Source organism: Penaeus monodon, chromosome 26 (assembly GCF_015228065.2).
Source record: "Penaeus monodon isolate SGIC_2016 chromosome 26, NSTDA_Pmon_1, whole genome shotgun sequence".
Classification (NCBI taxonomy): Eukaryota; Metazoa; Arthropoda; class Malacostraca; order Decapoda; family Penaeidae; genus Penaeus; species Penaeus monodon.
In genome coordinates, this window is record NC_051411.1 from 21,930,419 (window position 1) to 21,935,418 (window position 5,000).

A 5,000-nucleotide genomic window follows, 5' to 3' on the forward strand; every position below is an offset into this window, starting at 1 on the left:
ACACACACACACACACACACACACACACACACACACACACACACACCACACACACACCACACACACAATATATATATAGTATATTATTATATATATATATATATATATATATATATATGTGTGTGTGTGTGTGTGTGTGTGTGTGTGTGTGTGTGTGTGTGTGTGTGTGTGTGTGTGTGTGTGTGTGCGCATGTACGTTCGTGCGCTCAGCACTTTACCCTAAGACATCGTCTTATGTGTTCCCCTCACTGTGTTGTACTCTTCGTAATAAAGAGTCAAGTCGTCATAACAACTATGACTAACCCTGCTAGGGTTCATAGACTCTTACAACTGGCGGAAGCGTGGTCATTGCGTCCTTTTGGCTCGCAACACGGACACACAGTCTTCGAAATTCACTCGACAGCTTCCACGGTGCGACCATGTCTACAAAACCACATGAGTACATGTTTTGGGCCTTTTTCCTTTCCTTCTTAAATGTGTTAAGCCATAGGTGCAGTCATTCTCACGCTGGTTATGTTGAGTAAAAGTGCTAAGTGACAGCAAATGGCACATTCTCACACTATTCTTCTGACCTTAGATTGCATTACAGTGTGATCATGGTTTGTGGTCAACAAACATGAATATCGTTCATTAATCAAGTAGTCAATTAATTTCTCTCGTTATTAGAGATTTATATTGTTTCAACTGCAACAACTTTAACGCATTTGTGATTTTCCTTATCACGAATATCATATCATTTATTTCTCTTCTCGTAGTGTGTTTTCCCGCCTTGACCTGACCGCACTTTCTCTTCCCATTCCGGTCGGTTAGGATCTGGGGAGGCCAAGAGATGACCGCTCGTTTTTCCCCTAATTTGGTTGTTATTGACACCTTGGGAATAACCGTAGCATTGTTACATTGCTCATTGGTGACACGTTCTATTGGTGGTAGAGTGGAGCTTGTAATGTGATTTTTATATAAATTAATATTTTGAGTATAGTGTAAATCGCCTAATAGATCTACACTCCGACGTTACAATAGTAGGTACAGATAAAGCCAAAGTTATTCGTTCATTCGGCAACTTTCAAGTTGGTGTGACCAGCAGTTACGTCCGTTCATTAATGAAGGACTTGGGTTTAAGCTAGAATCATTATTCACTTATTAATCACGCCTTCCTCACCCTCTAGAAGTTGCTTGCATGTTTCAAAACAAGTTTGATAGTAACAGGAAAGCCATCCAGACAGAAGAGAGCAGGTCATTTATAGATTTTCCCAGTTCAGTTCGCTTCATTGTACGGCATTTTGGGTATAGGAATCCCCTGTCTATGAAGTCTGACATGCATAGCTAGCCATGGCTACCTCGGCAGTTCAGAATTTATGACCCCAAGAAGATATGCTTGCTAGAAAGCTTGCAGGTATTTTTTTCACATCACATCATTGACGGCTCCCTCTCTTATTTTTCTTCTTTATCTTGGAAAGTAAAACACACAAAAAAAACGAAAATAAAGTAAAAACGAACATTAAAAACTGTAAATTTATATAAATAACCGGCTAATGGCACTTGACCACCCCTCTTCTCTGTTGCCTTTCTTTTTTTCTTGCTATCTTGGCCCTTATGTGTATCTGGTTTACCGATATCCGAAACGGTACAAAAGGAGGACCTTGCTGCAGAAACGGTCACCTTAGGATGCTGTGGGAAGGACGTCACTGGAAGATCGCCAAAAGCCAGCGGACCAGCATGTTCACCAGAGCAGGCATTAAGCCGCCCCACAATATAGTGGAAGGGAGCCGCCTGCCGGGACGCCCGTAGATCCAGTGAAGGACCAGGAACTCACCAGCGCAGGTACCAATCACCCCAGGACACTGTGAAAAGGCGCCGCCTGCCTGGACGTCCGCAGATCCAGTCAAGCTCCAGGAGCTTGTCAGTGCAGGTATCAGCCACCCTGAGATGCCGAAGAGGACGCCTCCTGCCTGGACGCCTGTAGATCCAGACGAAGATTATGAGGATGTGAGGACGAGCATGCAGCTGAAAAGGACCTGGACGAGATCTGTGAGGACGTGAGGACGAGTACGCCACCGAGTTGGACCTGTACAAGGACTACGAGGAAGTCTAGATGAATCCGAAGTTCAGGTCCTGTGCAAGACCCTCAGGACGTGTGGACATCGAGGACGGATATATTACACAGAGGACCAGGAAGAAGAGGACTGTAGGGACAAGCAGCCACAAAGATGCACCAAGTACAATGCATGGGAAAACGAGATGACCAGCAAATCAGGACCAGCCAAACTTGGGTCACCCTTGAGGCCAATCTAAGGCGCCTTGAGGGCGAGGCATTTGTAGGTGGCCGAGCAGTATGGAGGGTCATTAACAGACAGAACCAGTGACCTCACCTCTCTCCCTCCATATTTCCTGCAGCTGCCCTTCCAGTGAACAGACATAGCTTGTGCCCGAGGATGACCCAGTTTTACTCAGTTTGTGCCCAGCGCCTGACGTGATATGGTCAGTCTAGTCTTCGCCCTTCAGGGCTGGCTGACCGGACCCGCAACCCCACGCTCAGCGCTTTACCCTAAGACATCGTCTCATGTGTTCCCCTCACTGTGTTGTACTCTTCGTAATAAAGAGTCAAGGTGTTATAACTACTATTACTGCCAACCAGTCATAATTAATGTATAGAGGCATCCATAGACTCTTAAAGTGTGTGTGTGTATTATCTCTCTATATTTATATATTGTGTGTGTGTGTGTTATCTCTCTCTCTCTCTTTCTCTATCTCTCTCTCTCTCTCTCTCTCTCTCTCTCTCTCTCTCTCTCTCTCTCTCTATATATATATATATATATATATATATATATATATATATATATATATATATATATATATATATATTGTGTGTGTGTGTGAGACCCAGCTTTATGTCACATGCATATATTCCCACACACACATACATATAAATATTGCTACGCCAGTGGGTCTTTGTCTCTGTGCGAAACATGTGTTAACATGAAAAGGATGACCTGGGCATGTGTTAACATGAAGGGACTTGGGCAAACATGACGCAAGTGGCTGTGAGCAGAGGAGCGGAGGAACAAGCCAAGGAGAGGCGGTTGGGTGCTGCTCCTGTGAAGACCTCGTGTGTGCCCTTGTGACCTGATATACTTTGTGTTGCCCTGTTATAAGCTGTATCTGCAGTGTGACATGCTGGTTTCCCCCTGTATTGTGCCTATAGAAAAGTGTACGGGTAAATAACTTGTGTAAATAAAGGAAAGACTGTCATTTTGTGTTTATTTCGTGCCCTGCCTCGCCAGGTGGCATTTCCCCTCGTGGTGTTCTGGGGACGCTGTGGTGCTCGGTGCCTCTTGGAGCTGTTCAGTGTTCACGACCCTGTGGATAGCACGCCGTTTGCCTAGCCTGCCTTGTGTTGGTGGCAGAGAGACGAGGCGGCCGGAGTAACAATATGTTAATTGTTTTACCTGTTTATTTGTCTCTTGTTGCCACACTAGACACTAAATGTTGTGTTGTCTATCCCCTTCCACAAGAACTTTGAATTGTTGTAACACTACCTTTCATCACCACCGACTGTCACGTGGTAAGCACATGATCTAAACCCATCTTTAGGCCACTGTAGGAGATGACAGGCAGACTCCCTGCAGGGAGCCAAGGAGCAACACCTCGCTCCTTGGCGCAGCCGTACTCCATCATTACTATACAATAAAGGAGTCAAGACATCTTGGTCGTCTACCTTACACCCTAAGCTCGCCACCTACCATAATCTTTTAGGGCCCATCATCCAGTCCCCTACAACTGGTAGCTTAGCGGTGACACTGAACTCATACAGCGTCTCCGAAGTTCCTGCTCCGCATCAACAACGCACCCTGCCAAGTATGCAATACTTCATCGTAGTGTGAGCCAGTCCTCCTGCTGAGATATCCCCAAGGCCGGATAACCGACGCTGTCCGCCTAGCTGCTGAACTACAATACAGTAAGTCACGCCACTCTCAGCACCTGCTGCTGACCCCTCACCACCTGTATCATCTGTTGCCGCCAACGATGTGCAGATCTTTGAAGGACCCCAGCTGGACCACGTATCACTTAGGACGCGGACCGCCCAAAATATCCCTACACAAAGCCGAGTTCCTCACCATGCGGATTCATCCACGCAGTCGCGACCGAGCAAGAACATCACCCCCCTTTTTTTTGTATTCTGCGTTCAGTTGTCAGTTATAGGTATTAATTTGCAGTTTATGAGTTGCCTAACTAGATTCTCACTCGCACGTATCCTTTATTACAGCCGCCGGAGTATGTTCTTCCCTCAGCGCCGTCGCTCGCTCGCATTCTGTGACGCCGCCTGAAGACGGATTTCCTTCAGCACCGCTCGTTCACGTAGCTCTGAAGCCCGAGCATATCGCAGTCTCGGCATCCGTTAGCACTCATTTAACTAGCAAATCTCGATACCGATATCACACACTGCGCCATACAATACTTGCGTCATGTTTTCACATTTCTCACGTCTTTTATAACATTGTGCCACTGTTTCTTATGTACTTTTTCGTTGTGTTTAGCTCCATGAATTTAAATGATGTTTGATTATGATGGGGACCATCATTTGGAAACCAGGGAGATATGTAACCCAGCTTTATATATGTAACGTTACTGAAATATGTATGCCAATGTTATTCTTTTTTTTTTACACTCAGGAAATCGGCCTCTCAATTCATTATTTGAAAGGTTATTTGGCAGTCTCACCCTTGCCTGATTGGATGCCCTTCCTAATCAACCGCAGTTCGGTGCATTTAACACATGTACCTCGGCGGCAACTTCCCCTACGACACCTGCGTTTGACTTTTCAAGGCGATATATCGTTTTCTCGCCGTGAGATCGGGTTCGAGCGAGCAATCAGAGCGCAAGCATTTTTGCGACTGCCGCGACGGGGAATTGAATTCGGGTCCATGAGGGTCGGAGTACAGTGCTCTAACCTCTGGACCATCGTGCCAGTCGTTATTCTATTTATCCATTGTTACATTCGA

The 5,000-nt window shown here is 45.8% G+C and overlaps 1 protein-coding gene across 1 annotated transcript in view; it reads right to left on the bottom strand.

The window, feature by feature from the left end:
* The window catches only part of LOC119590000 (axonemal dynein light intermediate polypeptide 1-like), a gene marked incomplete at its 5' end in the record, with an annotated part of 16,380 nt that overhangs the window by 4,496 nt on the left and 6,884 nt on the right, over nucleotides 1-5,000 (bottom strand).